Below are 22,140 nucleotides of genomic sequence, written 5' to 3'. Positions count from 1 at the left end.
GCTGAGCACAACATGGGTCTTCATGTGCTAATGGCCAGCATTTGAAAAAGGGAGCAGGATGTGATGGTGAAATAGCAATCCCTAGGTTTTTGTCAGCAATTTCAGTGAGAAAGATGGACAAATGAGGATGTACTGCATGCCCTTCTCAGTCAATTGTGTGGAGAAGACAGGACAGCTCATGAGGCATGGATATTATCAGACTTCATAAGCTATGTATTGTATTTAACTATGTCTAATGCTGAATTTTCATGCACTCCTTGGAAAAGATTGAGTTACACACTTGATTCCCATGGTGAACTACACTACAAAACATGTGTATTATTTAGTCTGGCTTAATTTCCTCTTTCAATGAACTGATGAATACTGTAAAAAAGCAGACATGTAAAGGAAAAAAAAGCTGCTCAGTACATGTCTGCTCTTACTTCAATGAGTGTACGAACTAAGCAGATCTCTTAGGGACTTTTAAAAAAAAATTAAATAGATAGAAACACTCAACTACTCCAGTCCAAAATAAGGCTTCACATACTCAGTAAAACATCCAGCTCTTGATTAAAATAGAGGAAATAGTCAAGATCTCTATTCTGGAAAATAAAAGTGTGTCATATATTGCATTTTGACAGGCTAGTACAGGTTCTTCGACTCCATATTTCCTTTGTACAGTTTTATCTATACTATACAGGTGGTAACATGGGCAGCATTTTTTCTATGAACTTGTTCCTCTACTGGCTGCTCCCACAGAGTAGCCTTGCCTCAAAGGTTTGCTCAAGTAAAAGAATAAGGCTGCATGCAAACTTTTGTTGCTCAGTTTCACAGACTTAATAACAAAAATGAATAATGTAGTGCATCTTCCCCTAACTGGACATCAGCTCGCACAGCAGAAAAAACTATTAGGACGTCTATGTGAAACAGCACCACCTGGCGATCTTTGTCATAATGACAGCATGTCTTTCAATGGGTAATCAAAAAGTTATATTTTTCTCTTTTCTTTCAACATTTTAAGATGAGAAGATTTTAAAAAAGGTAGAGAACATCCCCAATCCTGAAAAGTTGCAATTAAACAATTAAAATGTATATAAAATGTAAAAAAGTTAACATTAATCTAAATCTCAAGACCCCAAAATATTGCAGACAATCTTAGAAAATAAAAGTAGAAAGGCAAATTAAATTCTGCATACAACTGAGTTAATATTGCTTTAAGTCCTTCATGTTTATATTTTTGTTTTGGACTGAAGTTTTGAAGCAGTGAAGTTAGCCATCCACATCCACTTATTTTACCATAGGGTTACTTCCATTCAGGCATTTGAAAATATTCATTTACATCCCATTTTGAACACAGCTGCATCCCTAGGAGGATGCCATCCCTGCTGCTGGCCCGGACATGAGTGAGGGCAAGAACACAACACTCACATCAGAGCATGGACCCACTGTACCTGGGAAAGCTGAACTGCAGAGTATCAACCCGAAGAGGCCTAGTTTGAAGGGATATCTCAGACATCAGGAATATCTGCATTTCTAAACAACAACCTATTTTAAAAACACAGTTTATGTTCTGCACAGATCTGGAGCCCCCTTACAGTCACCAGCTTGCAGCATCATGCCCTTAATAGCTGCAAACAATGCATCTTCAGTATCAGTCCAGGAAAAAAACAGCAGAAATATTGTATTCAGACAGATGTCAAAACAGTTCTTTTTCCGCAGGGACAGTCTGCCTGGTTGCCCTGAGAGTTTTGTCATTCTGAGAGCCCAACATAACTCTATTAGGATAAATTTCATCATAAGATAAATCGCATGCTCAAAATGCCTCCTGAAGTTTCAAAATCCACAGTTAACACTTTCATATTCATAATGGTAAACACCAATACATCTTCCTCAGGAAGAAACTACCACCTGCATAAATTTAATGAGTACTTTAATGCAGTGGTATTGTGGTAGCACACTCACGCCCCTATCTCTATTGTGAAGTCTGACAATATTTGCTATAACAATACTGATGGGATTGTGGTTTCTTAAGTTATTTTTACAGGCTCCATGAAACAACTAGACGCGTTCATAATTACAGGAGAAACACACCTAAACCTTCAGAGAGTGGTAACAGACATTGCTGAGCACAAAAAAGAATCAGTCAAAACTGCCAGCCACATCAGAAAACATCAGGGAAGGCTCAATGTTTTTGCGAATTTCCAAGAAAAACGCTATGGTGTGAAACGATACACAATTTCAAAGCAGCTGGTAGAGCTAGGATTTCTGCACACCAGAAAAACAAGTGTAAGAGGAAATTTTCCATAACTTTATAAATGAAGAGCATCCACCCTCTGAAAGGCAATATGCTGTCAGCTTCTGACACATTAATAAAGTATTATTATCAAGGATATTTCTAAGTTGTGACAACGGTAAGCAGTGATTTTCAGACTTCAAAATTAGAGCCAGGCTGTTAAACACCCACTGTTCTCCAGCATTCTTTTACTTACCATGTAGTTTGTATATTTATTATGAATACTGGGTTCAACTTGTAATTTTCTAATCAAGTGAAACAGCAAAATACTGATTAATCTAAATGATAACATAATTATAATGAAATCAGATGCGCCACTGACTGAAGGCAGATGCAGTCTGAAGAGGGTGATTGGTGCCTTAAAAATGACATTCTTGGAATAACAACAGGGAACCTAAAAGGATTTTTAATGCTAATGTTACAGTTGATAATTAACTCCTATGACATACAGCTATTTAGAAAGATACAGGGAAACAAGATTGGGGTGGAGTTTTTTGGCACAGAACCTCTTAATTCTTTGTCTAAGTAGTCTCATGGATGAAGGAAAAAATAATTCCGTAAGGGATTTCCATTATTAAAATGTCTTCTCTACCTCTCTTTCCAAATCACTCCAACCACACCTTATGTCAAGATCACTTGAAATTTATGGGTTGTTTTCTGACCTGGTAAAGGAAATCTAGTATCTCCCAAATTAGCTTGTGGTTCTCTAGGAAAAAAGCCACATATGTACATATATATATATATATACACACACACATACACATATATAACTAGATGTTTTAAGAGACCATGTTTAATCCAAACCTAAGTCCTCTGTAAACTAACAGGGGAAAAAAAAAGAGGGGAGAGGGGGAAAAAAGAACTTTTCCATTAAGTTGCTATTTTGAAAACAAGGGACTGAACAGCACAGGTATAGAACACAAGCCTAAGATCACAAAGCACCGAGTCATGGGGATGCTCTGCTGGGGCAGTTCCACCCCATGTCCTGCTTCCAACCAACACCGAACACGTCGTTCTCCCTTACAAGAGTGCAGGTAGTGTATAATAATGTCACAGAGTGAACTCCCCACCTCATTTATGTATTTCTTCTTTCCTCAAGCAATTCCAATGTAAGTAATTTAATTCCCATTGTCTAAATTCCCTTTTTGGTAGCTGAATACCATTTAGTGTCCACTACCTTAGTCCAAAATGCAGAATAAGTAACTGTACTGTTACAGAAGTGACAGAGGGACCCAATTAGAACTGTGTGAGCACTTGGATGTTGCAACAGGCTTTTGATCCGCTGTCTCGTGTTGCTCAAATTCCCTTCGGGCTTACCCATTTTTGTTGTTGTTTTGGTTTTTACTTCAGTTTCCATGCAGGTTTTAGACTGAGATTCCTAAGTTTACATAACATCAGTTCAGCTTTGATTCAAAGGTGTCTTATCTGATTGTATAAACAAAAGACTGAAACAATTACAAATTTAACCTCTCTTTAAGTCTTACTTAAGTCTTATTACAGAACAGTCTATAAGAATTAAAGATAGGTAATATTTCAAGTCAGCAAACTGGGCATGGTGATGATGCATTTTGAATTTGCTGCTCGAGCACATTTTATAGATGCTTTCCTGTGCTGGAAAGACCTGAAGAATTTTGACTGGTGAAGTAGACCAAACCAACTGCTGTCCATCTGCCTAGGTCACTGGCCTCTACAGCAAATAATTTTCAAGGTACAGATAACCTGGAAGCCACTGAATACTCACACCCAAACGGATTTTATTACAAGAAAGACACACCTTGGGATTTCCTGTCTTCAGAAAAATCACTGTCTGTAGCATTTGTTACCAGCGGGCTGAAGTTCTACACAACACCTCCAGCCCACCCCTTTTTCTTTTTAGAGCCTCTGTCACCAGTGTTAGAGCAATCTGTAATCAAATACAGGCTGATCATTCTGATACAAATGCATCATACTGAAAATTGCCTCATGAGAAGCCTCAGTTTTCTGAACTTATCTTGTGTCTCCCATAACATGAAACAATTAAAGATGTGCTGCATTAATTTTACTAATCTTTAATAGATGATAATTAGAATTAGGTTTGAGTCTATGTTTACAAACAGAAGAATGACACTGATTGATCAGAAATAAAACCAAAATGTTTAGTCTAATTACTTTGTTGGTTATCTGAATATAACTCACATTTTATTTAAAATTGTTTGTCTAGAAAAACAAGATTGCCACTGGAAACAAGAAATCCCTTAGCTTTCTTCTTTCCACTGGCAATCTGGTAACAGCAGCAAATTACATTCAAATTGCACATCAACTAGTATTAGTATTAATTGTAAACTAATCTCAGTTCACTTAATTGTGGGCATAATGAAGTATTACAATTAGCCATAATATATTATTTAAATAAGAAATATCAATATTATTTAGAGCAGGTGCCAATTACGGCAGGCAGTGAAATATGCCACTAAGAAGGATTTCAATTAGAAATTCAATTTCGGCGAAGACAAAGGTCCCAGTCATTCTGGTAGAATGTCTAACAGCACTAATGCACGCCACCTCCACGAGGGAAAGGAGGCTCACTTGGAGCTCACCTGCATTTTGCACTCTGGATTTCACAGGAATTCTGGAGAGGAATGTCACAGACACAACCGCAGACTTCTGCGGAACAGGCTTCTACAGCACGGTACAGGAGAACATAACACCCCTAGGTTCAAGATGCCAGTGTACTGTTATTTGATCGTAAAAGTACTTGGGTCCAAGTCTACATTTCATATCTGCGTAGTCATTACTGTTTGAAATTCTCTTTGCTTAAGAATATGATAAATACAAAACACAATTTTCAATGGATTTGGACGTAAAAGCTCTAGGGCTGAAGACTTACATGCTCCTTTTTTAGTATTTTATAACTTTCAAGATGCATTTCTGGCTTCTTATCCCAGTTCTCTGCAGTTTTGAGCAAAATAGTAAAGGCTGAAGTTCAAATCCCCACTGACATAAATTTGGACTGAAGATGCTTCGCTCCCCTAAAAAAAAGAATTATCTATTTTCCTGTTTCTACTCCCAGTTCTCTACCAGGGTAAGGGCATTCACTCAAAATACTCAAGTCAAATATACCCTTAGATAGCATAACCAATGTTTTTGCCAAAATACATTTGTCTTTCCAGTAAAGAAATGGCATCCAGCAGAAATCTCAGGGGAAAAAGTCAAAATAAGAAATATGTTCTGTGGATTCTACACTTCCTAAAAACGCTCCTGGGTTATGTTGGATCCTAAAACTGGGGTTGTCAAATGAATGTTGCCAACAACAAAACATAGCACAGGTGACGCTTTTAATTTTCCAAGTATTCAAAGGCATTAGTCAGTTCCTGACATTATGTTGCAATAACATGAAGATAAAGATTCTTATTAGCTACGAAAAGTTGAAGAGAAAAATTGCAATCTGAAATATGCTGCAAGTATGCTCAAGTTTCAGCCACAGGCCCACGGTGATAGAACTTTTCTTGCTGTACATTAAGATAATTTCAGTATACTACAATTATGTGCCTAATTAAAATTAAGAAATTAGAACACAGTTAAAAGGAATGATATTTTGCTCACAGCTAATTTCATTAAAGTATTAATGAACAGGACTCATTTTATGGCTAGAGGGCAACTACTTTCTGCAAAGTACTTCCATGCTAGCTAATTTATTCATGCATGAAAAACAATCCAATGAGAAATGAGTGAGCCGGGAACTGCTGGTCCTAATTAAAATATTTAAAACACCACGTCTATTCTGTTCCATCTAGCCAAAGACCTAAGCTAGGAGCCAGCACGATACCAATTAACATGGAACAAGCAAACACACAACACCCACAGATTCTGATTAAAGTGCACATTATCACACCATACAATATATTGTTTCACACATGTATGTAAATGTTTAATTAACCCATGTCTAAAACTCTGTAATGTTCAGAAATTGATACTTTAAATCTTAAACAAGTGACAATCAGACTGCACGATGTTCACTTTTATTTATCACAATGCTTTCTCAGCAAACTCATTGGAGTCATCCTGCAATTCACACAGTAAAATACTTCTTCAGGGAGGGAGGGGAAGCAGAAGCAGAGGAGCAAAAAGGAACAGGCAAAAGATTTTCTTCTCTGCATTTTAGACAGCAATAAGATTGCTGGTTGCCAAAGGCTTGGAAATGGAACGCAATGTTGGGCTAGCCTCAGGTAATACAATATTTTTCATTAATAATTGAAGGAAGAGCTTGGGACTAAACCCATTTGTCAGTCTTGGATGGTAGCAACAAAAACAAAATAAAACCGCTTCCTTTCTAAACCAAAGAGCTGTTTGCGGGGGAAGAACCCAAGGGATGGTTCCCACTAGAGAAGAACACAGTAAAGGCTCAGAGAAGTTGGAGATGTGCAAACTTAGTAGAAAGCAGGATCAGAAAAACAGAAAAAGCTCTAAACTTTACTTCACACACAGATGAGAAAAATCTGAGTTCAAGGAGACTTGAAAAAGCAGAAATTGCCTCAGTTTGCACCATCGTAGGTCTTCCTTTTTGAAAGGTTTCTAGGGTTTATTCTCCCCCTCAGTTAATCTTCAAGCATTTCATGAGAATTGTGGCTCCCCACAGAGGTTTTTCTCCTCCTTTTCTACTCCATTCCCTTACGACACTCATATACCAGTTTCTCCATTAAACACAGCAAATAAAAAAAATTAAATAGCTTTCCCTTGCTTTTTTTGGCTGATTGGATAGAGTTTCGTCCTTCCCTAACTGACAAGATTTGCAATCTGTTGATGGAAATGCCGAATTTAAAAGGACCAACAGTTGCCAGAAATCCCACTAGAGCAGCTCTTACGAAAATCTTCCTGTTATCAAACTATGGAAATCTGTCAGCACAGCCAGTACTCATTCAAATTCATGTGCGCTCAGTCTTCATTCAACCACTGTAGAGTGGCAAGTTAGTAGGACAAGATTGAGCCCATGCACACTGTCTCTTCTCACTGTCAGGTACTGTGCGCCCTGCACTTGGTCCTCACCCTTCTCTGATTCAGGCGGAGACACTGAGAGCTCTAACCCTGCAGTGAGCCAGGGATGCCGAGATATACCGCCAGAAGAGAAAGAGCCATGAAGAGCCAGGGAGCTCAGAAAGACTAAGGGTTTGGAAGGCAGATGAAGCTGAGTGCAGAGGACACTAAAAAACTGCAAGAAGATTTAAGGAAGATGTATAGACCAAAACCAATTAAAGCTGCTGGCAGAGGGGGTGAAATGTCTGTAGGGGAAAAGAATAAATAGAAGATTTGAGAAACAGAGAAGAACAAAAAGACAGCAAAGAAAACATAGGTGCAAATGCATTGGAAGCAGACATCCTTATACCCATGCTTCACAAGAGATATGAGCACATTTTCCTAGTTCAGGTGAACCAAGAGAACAGAAATACTAATGAAAAAGCAGAATAATCACCCAGAAGGTAGTACTGAAACAAACTACAGTGTTGGGTTCCAAGTCTGGCAGTGCAAATTCACCTGGTTGCTTTGCCATACAATGTTAGGTAGCACATGTAAACTGCTCTATAAAAATGCCACCTATGCTTTGATAGTACAAGTTTGCAGTCAGGGAGTTATAACTTCCCACGAAACAGATTTGCACCAAAATGAATCCCAGCAGCCGCCACCGCTGCTGACATTTACTGGAAGTGAGCCAGAGACAGTGGTTCCTTTAAGCAGACCCTCTCTCATACAGTGTTTTTCAAGTGCCAGCTCAGTTACTCTTTATCAATCAGCTCCAGTTGTCTAGGCTCTCCCACAATATGAATAATAGTAAGTGTGGGGTCATAATGAAACATCATTAATAAAATGAGCTGTAATGTCTTGGAAAGATTTCACCGCAGTTAAAAATCTGGCTTTTCCAGGACCTGCAGAAAGTTCCTTTTCCTTTTGGAATTTTCCACCAAGAGGAACATAAGGAACAAACGTTACAGAATGAGACGTCTAAAAGATTTTTCCTCCCGAGCAAGTTCATTCAAGTTTAAATCAGAATGGATTTTAAATTTAAATGCTAAGACTTAGTAGTGTCGAATTTGTCTTTTCCCTAAACACCAAAGGCAAGAGTTTGTGGGGAAGGGGAGAGGAAAGGAACAAAAGAGATATTAAGCAGCTTGAAAAAGGACAACAAACTATCAAGTACTATTAAAATCACTAGGAACCCCTAACTTTTGCAATCTTTCTTTAAAAATAAGAGTTAAATTTGAAAAGGCAAGATCCACATGTTGCTTTCTACCTGTTTGTTTAGGATTTTGACAAAGTAGCGTAAAAAAAAAAAAGGCAACTTACATACTGTGTTACAAAACCTTACCACCACGTCAACTTCTGCCACAACTTTTTCATCTATGCTGACACAAACTGGGTCAAACCCAGGCAGTGGTAGAACAGCAGCTAATGTAGGATATAATTGAGTGTGATGGCATTCTGGTGGCATTCCTTCTGGACTCAACACTGAACTACAAGTACACTTGCAAGGTGTGGAAAAGGCAAGAATATTAATTGCATGGGGAGAGAGAAAGAGATGGAGGGAAAGATCAGGGTGACAGGGAGAGAGAGGGAGAGAGCATGCGGTGGAAAGAAAGCGAGGAAAAGAAAAAGAGAGCAAACGGGAAAGAGGGAGAGAGTGTGAGTGAGCAGGGGAAAGAGGGAGAGAGTGTGAGTGAGCAGGAGAAAGAGCAAGAGCACTTGAGGAGGAGAAAGAAGGAGGGAGAGAAAGAGGGCAAGAAAGAGAGCTCATGCAAAAAGGAAGAAAAGGAATGCTGGTGATAGGAGCAAAGGGGGTGAGAGGTACAATCCAACAGAAATGGTAAGGGCAAAGAGATCTGAAAAAAACCAAAACAAAACACAACAAACCACAAAGATTTTCATAAGGGAGGAAAAGAAAAGGAGATGAGCTTTAAAAGATAAACAGTCAATACAAATGAGAAGAGTGCTTAAACAGACATAGGGAGCGCATACTGAAGCCAGGACAGCAGAACCATCATAAAAATAAAATAAATTTTCTCTAACATTCCTAACCTTTGGATTTAAAGGCCAGCCTCTGTGCAATCTCAGTTGCTATCAGTACTACCTACCGTGCTGTTGATTAAATTAGATATTCCAGTTAAAGAAGTGTATTTTTATTGGCTTTACTACACACTCCTTATAGCTGTTTAAGTGCTCTTTACTGTTTTGCAAACCATTCTTTAGCCTTGTAGTGTTTTCTGTGACAAAAGAAACCTATAGCCTCCTGAAATGCCGTCACTCTCCACATATGTATTCTGGTCTATTCTACCAATTTAATCAATGAGCTACATTATATGTTTCACTCCAGTCTCTGTTCACTGCTCTATCCACTGCCACAACAGCACATACAAGTCGGACCCAGTGCCAGGCTTGCCATACCAGGCAGAAAGACAACTTCAGGCTACTTCAGTCCATCCTCACCTATTATTCTTGAACTGTGCACTGTCCTTGGCTGAGTATGTGTCTCAGGACCAACACCTAATAGTTTTCAGACGTCATCCTTGTTATAAGTTTATTGCCAGCTAATGTTGTTTCTCTTTGTCAGTGTTTTTACTGCTGAACTGGAAAAACATAATAATAGGTCCCCTAGTCCCTTACTCTAAAACCTGGAAAAACACCTCTACAGCCCATAGGAGACTAAAAGTTGTTGTGGTTCCCCCCACTCCAGACTCTTTTAAAACGTTAGCAGCACATCACTAAGTGGTAATACATTCGGGACCGTTGGAACTCCATAAAAATAAAATCATGTCTAATGCTAAATAATTCTGCAGCCTGTCCTGTTATACTTCACAAGGGATCCACTTAAAAAGATCCCATGGTAACGACTGAGGGAATTTTGCTGCAAACTACTCCACATGGAAACAAGACTCTGCTCACTCAGCATGACTGGCAAGATCAGGACCAAAGAAAGCTCTGGGTTTGGTGTTTTTTTTTTTTTCTTCTCTGATTCATTCCATATAAGCAAGAGTGGGTACAAATACAATATGTAATTGGCTTGATCAGTGTTGAAGAGCCTCTCTGGTGTGTTGAAGAGCTCATTTACCAAGAGCTTTCACCTTGCCTCAATCTCTAGTTGAAATAAGTTCTTCCAAATAGTCTCTGGACTTTTTGTCAGTAAGGTATAATCTGTTTGCAAAGACCTAGTCTTTTCCTCAAGATTCGTGGTGGAATTTAAACAGCCTCTGTATGCCATTTACAGGAATAAATGTCACCTCTCCAAATTACTGGTGACAGATAAAACCTCTAAAGAATATATCTCTATGGATTTTGTTACATTATGGGGATTTTTAAAGACATTGCAAAACCAGTGCTTATCCAGGATGTCTGATTTTCTGCATTCTCTAGAAGGAGACAGTGCTTTCACTTGTGTTCTAAATCAAGCAGTGTAGGTTAATTTCAACAGTCTCAAGTAGCAGGAGCAAAGAGCAAACTTGAAAGAAGACACCACATTTTTATGCATCTTTGGCCAGATAAACATTAGTCCTTTGCCCTAACTGAAACAGCCATTCTAAAGAATGTTAACTTTCTGTTTTCTGAAGATGCAGATATTCAGTTGTCATAATTCTATAAAGTAATGAACAGCTTCTTAATATTTAATAAACCTTGCATGCTGTCCCCAGGCAGGGAGCATAGACTGTTGATAGCCAGCTACTAAATGTCCATTAAAATACTGCATCTCTCCTTAACATGTACTTAACAAACAGGTTATACCACCTGCAATGAAATGTGAATTGTTTCAGCCACAAAACTGAAATACTCTCATCCTACAAGAAACCTAGACTGGTACTTCCTGCAGTCTGTTCTGACTCAGATAAAATCTTCACCTTGTCACAAATGCTTGTCACTGGTGCCATTCAACTCAGTCTGCTGTATGGCAAAACAACAGACCAAAAGACTTGATAGAGTCAAAAGCATGCTACAGAGAAGCTATTCATAAAAGCTGCTTCTTGGGAATCTTGTTTATTGTCTCTCGTGTGCAATGCAAGTCATAATGCATTGCAATAATGATCTTCACTAATTGGATACAGAAGTCATTAATACAGAACAATAATATTTGTGCAATTTAGTACTGGCGTTTTATGTTCTAAAAGCAAAAACTAATGCTAATGAGATTTGATAGAAACGAGGGAAAACATTAATGCAAGTAGGACTAGACACTGCCCTTCATGGTGCTGCCACTGTAGGGGGGCGCCTGTGCATTGGCTTCCACGCTGGACTTTGCCAGACGGCCTTGCAAAGTGGAACAAGTGTCCAAGCGCGGAGGAACAAAGTGCTGGGCAAAATGCTGGAAATTCCTAGCTGGTCCTGCCTGATCAACACAGGTGTGCAAAGGCCACACCAACAGAGCTGTTGCTGATCTGCAGTTATTCAGTAAAATCATCCTTGTCACCTGATTCTACTCAGAAATATCCCTACATTGCCAACACAGCTGTCATCAATTTGAAATAAAAGAAAAAAGGCACATTCATATCAGAAAGAAATACAAAAGATAACTAGTCCACCAAAGCCCAATGTAGCTGTCAGAGAGTTTGGCTCTGGCTTTATAGGAAACACCAAAATAGGAAAAGGATAAACATAGTGCTTTTAACAGAAAAACTTAAAGTGTCTTTAAAGCTGATCTCAACTAGCTTTGTAAGAATTTTGTGGACTGAACTTTGGCTTTTTAGGCTGTACTTCTTGGTGTCTAATTGGTTTGACGCCTGAAGAGAAGGAACAAACATGATTAGAGAAAAGCAAGCTGTCTTTTGAAACCAAGAACCTCTTTGAATCCTGAATATCCCTTAAAAGTGAACTGGATCCAGCTAGTTAGTCCAGTACTTTTGAGTTATGGGAGCCTAACTGGGCTACATTTATTAATTTAAAAGGTTGCAATAATTATAGGGTCAATCTTGCCTAGATAAATGCACATGGAATACAAAAAACTCACACGTATTTCCTGCAAGAATGCAAACTTAAAAATGGAAAAAGTTTGTACAAGACATTACTGATTTATTCTTCCATTGATCAATAGATATTGGTCCTTTACTGTAGCAGCATGTGATCATACGAACATGGGGTCATATCAACATGCAAGCCTTAATTGACTAGGAAGCAAATTAGAAATACAAACGTTCTGAAAGGCTTTTAGTCCGGCATATCCATGAAACAAGCAAGCATCACCCATTGCAAAGAAAGAGTATCTGCTAAAAAATTATTTTTTTGTTTCCTTTCCCATAAGCAAGGACATAGTTGTTCCGTATCTTTCAAGTGAGAGATCTAGTTTCTGATTTTATGAAGTAGCTTGAGTTGGATGAGCAAAAAGCCAGTGAACTTCAGATGCTGTGAGGAAATAATGGAATCAGGTATGTTAATAGTGAAAGCACAAAATTGCTTTGTAGCTGGTATTTTTTTTCCTAAATATTTCAAAACCATTAAAAAGATTAAGGATGATTTTACGAACTCAATTTTTATCACTCACATATATTATGTCTGCTGTGGTACAAAGACACTGAATGTCAGCAAGAAACTACAAAACATGGACACACCCAGAAAACAATGTGATGGTAAAAATGTCTATATAGAGACTGGCTTTTTCTTAACTTATTAAGGGGAACTTATGCAATGAAGCAGCTCTCAAAGTAGGTCAGACCTTGGTCTTTTCCTGCTAAGAGACACCGTGACAACAAATAACTATGGCACTTGCTGAGTTCACCCCTCAGTTTTCCCCACCTGTGACCTTCTAGCAACCGCTGGATGAAAATGCACAGCCAGCCGCATCTAGTAGGTAGAGGTACAGTTTCCAATGTGATGAACTGCTGGGATCAGCACCTCTGTTCTGTTATTGTCCTGGGTAAGTCTGCTTACAAATACGTAGGTATGGATAGTACTGCCCTGTGCTTAAAGCTGAGGTCTGTTATAAAACCAGAAGACGTATCCACAATCAGAAACAAGAATGGTAACACAAGCCAAAGTTTAGAAAGGTGTGCCACATCCCTGGGCTGTGAGCAGTATCCAGCCAAGTAGGAAGGATGGATGATGCTGCTCTTGGCAGCCCACTGCAAAAGTGACTCCTCCAGTTTAATCAGGGAGAATGCAGATATAAACACAGTTACTCCTTCTGAATAAATGAACTGGAGCCAGACTACAGCATTGCTGTACAGTAAAAGGCTTTTGTTTCTCAGGCAATCCACCGGGCTCCTCAAAAGTTGCACCAAGTTCCTGACAAGAGGCACCTCTGGCAAGGCTGCTGTTCAGCCTGACCAACAGCAACACTGTTTCCAAAGGAACTTCTACCATATAGATAACTAGACATACTTTTTTATACACTAAGGTTGACTGTGGAATATTACAGAGGAAAGTAGTTGCAACCTTGAAACTTTAGAAAACACTTACTGCACACGAAAATATTTCCTTAGTAATACAGAAACCTTGACACCTCAAATTTTGAGCCTAAAAACCTCCAAATATGAGTAGATACTGTAATTAAAATAAATAATCAAGAATTTACTATTGAGTAAAAGTTACAGCTTATAGTAGTAGGCAGAAAAAAAACCCTGAAGACCAATAGTAAAAGGCTGAATAATGTACTAACATCACATTTCTGAAATTTTTCACCTTAATAATAATCTGCAAGTTCTTCAAGGCAAACTCATTTGAAAGTTCTTGGCACTAGGAATTTTTTTCTAGAATAACAGAACTCAAAAAATCCTGCTTACACAAAAAGGCCCATCCAGTAAGCTACAAAATTGTGTGCCTCAATGGTGGATTTCCATGATACTGCACTTCCAGCTATCTCAATATGTATGGATACAATTAGGCAACATCTGTGAAGAAGAGTCTTTAAGGCAAAGAAAATAAACCCTAAACAGCCTGAACTGAATAATGAATGAGAAGTTTTGAAGCTTCCAAGCAAACAGAATGGCTGACTGCCTGTGGAAAGGAGAATCTTCAATAAAGATGCCATTGGTGCGGCAGTCAGAATCTATCATTTAAAGACCTTACACAGCACTCATTACACACACAAAAAAGTCTATTGAAATTATATTGCTCAAGCCTACAGGAATGTTCCTGGGTAAGGCCCTAGTAAGTCAGCAAGGTGTTATTAGTGAACATCAGCCCTAGTGCTCCTTAATCTACCTCTAGTAAAAGACCTCACTAAGAAAAACTTTTCCTCTTGCTCTTGTAATGGGACTGACTTTGATTTTAAGTCTACAACTAGTTTTACTGATATCTATAAATTTATTCTTTTAGCTTACTGTCAAAGACACTAGCCCATCAGATTTTAAGAATCTTCACACAGACATCTTTGGCATATTCATTATAGGTACGTATGCTAACAGTCTGCTACTTGTGCTGTGGCTGCAATCAAATTTTGAAAGATCAGTATTTGTATCCCACATAACTGCATGCACCAAGAGTTGAAGTAAAAGCACATATCTAAAAGAAAATATCTAAATTTTTAAGAGCCTTTTATCACCTGGATGGTTGTGATTTGGTAGCTTTAAGAATTTTAAAAATTATAAAGCCTACTTTATTTTATTCTTGAGCTTAAAGTTTCGTGAGAATTAGTATCTGACCCTGCCAACACCCTTAAATGAAAATCATGTTTCATTTTCATAAGAGTCCATATAGAAGTAGTTTCATTTTCCTACCACAATGCCGTAGCTAATAAGCTCTGTTGAGGAACATTCTGGGGAATATCATCTTCCAAAGCAGAAGATGTCTCAGAAATTAAATAATTGCAATTGTTGATTGTCTGTTGATAATATTAGTTGTCAATACTTACTTTCTCTAAGAAGATATCTGATACTTTATTTAGAAAATAGTTAATTATTCCTATAAACAATCATTAAAAATATACCCATGCTGCACAAACTGGAGATGCCCTGAGCGATGATCCATCCAAATAGTAAGCATATCAGAGGAACACGTCAACAAGCCTGTCATCAAAACAGCCACTTCACTAGCCACAGATGATGCACTCTTATTATAACTTGGATTAACTTTAAAAAAATATACATAACCACTACGAGAATTCTAAGTACAAACCAGTCTTTTTTTATTATTATTTCGATATCACAAAAACCATTACAGACAACCTTCTCCCTCTCAACAAAAGGACTTTACGTATGTACTGTAGCGCTTTTCTCTGTGGGTTTGAAATTACACACAGTAGTGCCAAAGGTAAGTCATTTCTAGAGGTTTAATACATTTCTGAGTTGTTTTTTTTTCTTTTCCTCCCTCTTGTGAAATATATTTTGTGGCCCACAGCAATCACTTTAGACTTTTTAGACACGTCCGGATAGAGATAGATGACACAAGTAATCTACTTATCTTCCTTTTCCATCACCAATAAAAGTGACAGCCTGCCTAATTAGGCCTAATAAAGCAGCAGCCAAGAGAGGGGCTCAGCAGCGATCTAAAGAGAAATGGCATTGACCCACGGATACAGGTGCCGCCTTGAGGCAGTACTGGTATTGCTTTATCTTCAACACATTACATCTAGCTCATACCATATTCAAATGCAAGTAGCATGTTTTTCTCCTCAATTCTTAGATCAAGAACAAAAAAAAAAAAAATCTCATCTAATCAAAAAAGGCACTGACAATTTTCCAGCCTCACATTAAAAGCAGAGTCATTCAGAACAGTGCACTCCATATTCTATTTTATAATATCACTTTAAGCTATTTCTTTGAATCACAGACATTTCTTTGTTAAGAAGGAAAATCAAAAATTCATCAGAAGAAGTTCTCAGGTTTTTTTTTCCTTTTTTTCCCCACCCATTTTCCCTTTTGCCCCCCCCACCCCTTTCCCTCAAACAGGGTTATTGCACAGGGTTTTTAGCTGGAACCAACATTTATAGAAGTTAGGGATCCTTAAGCAATTATTAGTGGTGAGAGTCTGACACGCCTCAGAGTTGTCAACAACTGACTTGAAATAAAGTAGAAGGAAAGGGAAATAAACGGTGCTCTCAGCAAAATTAATATACAGCCTTGCAAATTAAAGATGTAGTGGTTTTTAAACAAGGAAAAAAGTGAATTTTGCATGAAACGGCATTTTAAGTATATCTTTGTAAAAATTACCAGATTGTCAAATGGCATGAAAGTAAATGAAGTCTGCAGCTACATGTAATATTTCTACATTTGCTCAAAACTTTTTTTTTTTGTCTGCAAGTGTTCCTCATTCTTATTAGCCTAGATTGCCAAAGGCTGTTTTTGTTCAACTAGTACTGGAATACCACCACTTTCAGTACCTTCCTTGCTAGTGAAGGGTTTGCATCAGGAGAGCTGAACACACAAAGGACTTTATCTCAAATTATTATTCAAGTTTCTGTCTTTTATGAATGAAGCGCAGAGGCTACAGTTCTGCGGGCCAGAAAGGTTGTCAATGTTTTGCATAAGAACACCCCAAAAACTCCACCTCAAGTGCCAGCTTGAGTGTTATTAGTAAATAACAGCAGTGATACCTGTCCTGACAATATTTGAGTTTGCTGTTCAAAATGGATACACAGTACTGTGTGTGAAGCAATCTTCTTTCATTAGAGAACTATCGCTTTGAAAATATGCAGTACTAGCCTGTGGAACTCACTGTCACAAGATAGCATCAAGACTAAGGCCGCTGGAGAAAAAAAAAAAAAAAGAAAAAAATATAATAGAATATAACGATATCCAGCTAACAAATTTGGGAAGGAAACAGACCTCCTATTACAGTTCAGGGTATTAACTACCCCGTGAGCACCAATAATTGCTGAAAAAACACCCTTACCTTTTTTGTGTGTGTGTGTGTGTTCTTTAATAATAGACCAACTGATATGCACATTTGCTTACTAGGAACATTCCAGTTAAAGTCCAAAAGATTTTTAATCAAAATATTTCAGCTTACCTCGATAGCCTTGATTCAGATCTTTTAAGATCACAAGAAAATATTGTAGAAAATTAGAACATAGAAAAAGTTGACTGTTTGCAGATGAGAATAGAAATAAACACGATGACATTTTCTATCCTTTTTCCACCATATAAAAATGACCCTTCAGCATACAAGGTATTGGATGATGACACACTAGTGGGTGTCAAAGAGCAGTTTTACTTTTAACTAATTAAGCTTAATTTGTTAAGCCAGTCCTTCTAAAACGAAGTTTAGCTAAACCCATAGTTATTCTTTACATTTAAATTCTTACTCAGCATAAAACTAAACCAAACAATAAATATTTTTGTTGCAATCAGAGCATGAAGGCAACATGGAAGATATGAATAAGATATCTATGAAAAGCTTCTTAGGAACTTACCTAAACCCATAATTCAGGGGCTGATATATCAACAGGCACAAATTGCTGAAGGACATACAGAAGAATTGGGATCCATATTCTGATTTGACTGATTCTGATGAAGCCCAATGTTCGGCCTAAACCTGTTAATATTCTATTTCTCATTCATCAGTACGATACCTTCACAACAGCTGATATCTTCTCATCATTGTCTGAGGCAGGTTTTTTTAAAGGAAAAAGGCTCTCCCAGTTTGCTGGTTCACTACGACAAAGAATGACCAGAAATTCAGAACTCAGACCTCACCAAAATGTTAACTACCTTAGGAGCTGCAGAAAAGGCAGAAGAACCACTGCAATTTTTAACAGTTTTCTTCCTCAATTCTATTAAAAGCAGAATTGAATTTTTAAAAATTGTAGCCAGCTCTAACAAGCCAAATTATGTGCAAGTTACGCTGAGCTGTAACATCAACAGATTTGTAACTGGAAATTAGAACTAAGTAAGGGACAACAATCTTCGCTGACACTTTTTACATTAGCTGAGAACACAGCCATACTAACAGAATCACTTATATGTACTGGGAGAATCGGTTTGCCACCACATAAAAAATACCATCAACATGATGAACACAGAAAAAGCATAAAACCATGTGAATGACACACTTTTCCCCCACTGGTTAATACTAAGAATCTGCTGCAAGTTACTCAATATGTTCAGCTTTGAAACCACTTGCGGGGGGGCGGAACTCCTGTTTTGTTAGGTTCAACTGACAGAATCACTCTAACTATTGTTAATATCAGCTTCATTGCAATAAGTACTTGGGGGTCTCAGACTCCACCCTCAAAATGTGCAGTTACCAAAAACACATACTAGGCTGAGCAAAAGCCAAGAGATTTGCTTAAAGAAAGCTCCCTGCCAAAACAAGAGCATCTTTCATCTGCTTGTATATGCACCTTTTGTGCATATGTGCCGCTGTGATCTCTGTTTCCTATTTTAAAGCAGTCATTTTGCACAGAAGCTCTGGAAGGTTATCTAAAAGGATCAAGTGGAGGGGTTAGAGTGGCTCAGCAGCATACATTCAGACGAGCTTAATAGAGAGAGAAAAACATCCCGCACTTTTAAATCCAAACTACCTCAAGAGTCAACCTGTCACCCCGTAGTTAACCTCACTGGTTTAGGATTCTCGGCAAAAGAGGAGGACCGAGGAAAAAGAGGAATTACCAACAGGTAATGTCTCTGCATAATCACAGGGAATAGGAATTAGCTAATTATATTTACTGCTTCTGTTTTCTCCACATTATGGAAGGAGAGAATTTTTCTTGCTCCTTTTACATGACGCTGAATTTGTGACTAAAGGGAGCCAGGACTTCTTCCATAAGGATGTGGAAACAGCCCAGAGCAGGCAAGCACAAAGTCAACACTGGCAGTTCCACGGGGTCAGAAGAGCTGACAAAGGTAAATGATCCAACAGCACTCAGAAGGCAGAGGCATTTGGAAGAGGAGGGCACCACTTTGTGTCACTCCAAGAACCATAAATTTGGGGCACGGAACCAGTTATGTATTTCTTATTCTCTGCATGCCAACTGTGCTTCCTAATGGTGCTGCTTTACAACATAAACACCAAGCCCCTTCCGAAACCCTCATCTGAACAGACCCAAACAGTGTGGAGGGTGATTGTGCTGAGAGCAGAGCAGAGATCCACCTCCACACCAGCCCTTGACACTGTGGCATATGCTGGCTCAGCAGTGCTACCTCAGTCTGAATTGGTAATAGACTGACATAAAACCCTTAACCCTTAATGAAGTGAAATAATGTGATTTGCTGAAAATGCTGGGCCTTCTTTTTATTATTATTATTTGAAAAGAAGTAACAGATGCAGGTCAGCTTATGAACACAACAGATGAACAGCATTTCACTGCCTGGCACCGGTCAAAGCCAAAATGCTCTGTTAGGACTCTTGTACCTGCAGGTTTGCAACATGCAACACCTTTCTCATTTAAGGCTATGGTTTCCACTTCAGTGCATGCATGATAGAAGGCTTGTCATTACATAAACTTGTGGGCCAACTGGGCACAAAAAACCCCATGTACATTGTCTTAGGTGTTTTAAGACTGGGAAGTTTTAGTTACCACTAACAAGCACAATTTAAATGAATGAGATCTTATTAGCAATTTCTCGCTGCAGTGATACGCTCTTGTGAATGAGGCCATAGCTCCAGAAGTGCAGTGAAGTTCACCGCGAGATCTTGCATTAAGAAATAGAATTTTCCTACATGAGCTTTCAAAGAAACTACAAAGCTTCCTGACTTGACTGGAATCTGATGAGTATCTGCTCTCTTGACGACTTGGCCCAAAAACATCTTTTAGTAAATTCTAAGACAAAGTTACCATACTGAATTAAAATCCGAACTGTTTTGTTCACTGATACCTTCCAAAGACACATCACTAATTTTAGTTGAAAATATTCCTCAGCCTCTACAGGAAGCTGTTGCTTTCTCATTTTTTAATCCATGGAATTATTCACATAAGAAAAATTCTGAAATTGAAGTAGTGAACTTTTGTAAGTAGGAAGGAAAAGAAAAAAGCTTTTCACCAACTCAATCCATTGAATGAATTTTTTATCTGGGTCCCAGATTCACACTCTTTGATAGCTAGGTAGCGAATACCTTTGGCTTTGATTTCAATAGGTCCTGGCTAAGTATCAAAAGTCTATTTCCTACAAAATCCTGAAAGCACATGCTTATGGTTGAACATATGGCTAGATCCACTAAAGGCAAAGACTCTTCAAGCAAATGTGCTTTGTTAGATTGGATTTCTGGTGCACATATCATTATCAGGAACAACTGATGAAGAACGGTTTGGACGATCAGCAATGCCAAGCACTTTTCTGCATGTTCCTGTCTCACCTACATCTTTCCTAAGTCCGCATCTATACCACCTCACCTCAAGCTAAGAAAGTACGTAAGAGATTGCCAAAGATAAATTTTAAGATAAGCTACTGTAGAAAGCATTCTAAAAAATTGTCCTGTATTTTGTGTTAAACATATAAAAATCCTACTTCATGGCCATAGAAAGATACATTCTTCAAATGCCCTCTACAATTACTTATACTTTATGACCCTCTACCTCAGAGTTCAAGGGCATGAGTATAAGATGATACAAGGCTATACATTCATGAATCCATCATGTGTCAGCTTTTTTTTTTCCTTTCTTTTTTTCCTCTCCTTTTGAATGACTGGGCAAGTCTTCTAAAGAGGCAGATATTTGTAAAAATGCCCTGAGGGTTAAATAATGATGTTGAGGGGGGAAAAAGTTAGGTCAACCTGCATAGTTTCAAATGGCCTTAGTGACCAGTGTGGAGCTGATCACCACAGCTAATGATTACACAGAGAAAAAAATTCCCCCAGTGCTCCGTAAGTAAATAGAAAATGCTAACCTTAGCATATTCAAAGGAGCATTTTAGCATGCAGTCATTAAGTTATCTCTTGGTTATTTATTTCTTCTGCTTGTTATTAGCTGTGTGAAGAATATTATTCTAATTATGTCAGCCCAATCAGCAGTATTGCATGTCCAGGCTCATTTCCATTAGTTTGAGCTTTGTCTTTCACACTGTGATACTAATTCAATGAGACATCAAACATTTAAATCGACCCAGGATGCCGAGGTCAGGCAGTTTTGCCCTTCCACTCTATTAGCACTCGAGTGTAATTGTGTTTGTCAGTCCCCGCATGACTAATAGTATCAGGGTGACTATCAGAGCACAAATGAGCAATGCACTAATATATTATTTTGTTCTATAATATCAATATGTGTTTATTCAGTGGTTGTGTTAGCCAAGTTGAAATGTTCGCTTTAATATAGTAACCATAAACTGTTCACTTAAACAGGGGCACTCACTCATACAATTACTTTGCAGCAACAGAATTTTTACTTTGCAGCAATAGAATTTTGCTTAAGTGAGAAAAATGAAAAAAACTCACTTTAAAAATAAACTCTCAGACACGCAGCTTTGCAACCTCAATTCGGCCTAAAAGCATCAGTAAAACCATGCGCAGTTCATTCACAGAGCATATATAGCAATTTGCAGCGTATAAATATAAATGTATTATGAGCTACATATATTGAAGCAATTTAAAAGCAGTTTGCGTCTTTAAGAACAATTGCTAAAAACTGTAAAGCACCAGGCCTTGAACTAGAATATTTAGATACCTCAAGAAAAGGAAACCAAGGGATTTCCTTTACATCACTGCAGTGGTACAATCCACTATGGAATTTCAGCATGTGGCTGACTTGAAAGACACAAGTAATCACCAGCTGATGCTGTTCATGTCCTCAAAGCTACACATTTGCCTTAATAAATTCCTGAAAGGGAGACATTGTTAATTACCTCAAAACTTACTTAAATAGGGAAAAAGGAGGAAAAAAAATCTAAAACTGTATAAAAAACCTAATTATGAATTCAGCACATATGATAATTATCAAATCTGATAATTTCAGAAAAAATTAAGTTCATTCTCCTCAGAGCAATAAAGCCTCTGAATATTTTAAATGCTGCATCATTTCTTTAACAGATGGTTTCAGAATAACTAAAACCATC

This window comes from Caloenas nicobarica, chromosome 10 (genome assembly GCF_036013445.1).
Source record: "Caloenas nicobarica isolate bCalNic1 chromosome 10, bCalNic1.hap1, whole genome shotgun sequence".
In the NCBI taxonomy this organism is placed as follows: domain Eukaryota; kingdom Metazoa; phylum Chordata; class Aves; order Columbiformes; family Columbidae; genus Caloenas; species Caloenas nicobarica.
The sequence above is the reverse complement of the archived record's forward strand: the minus strand, read 5'-3'. Positions refer to the sequence as shown.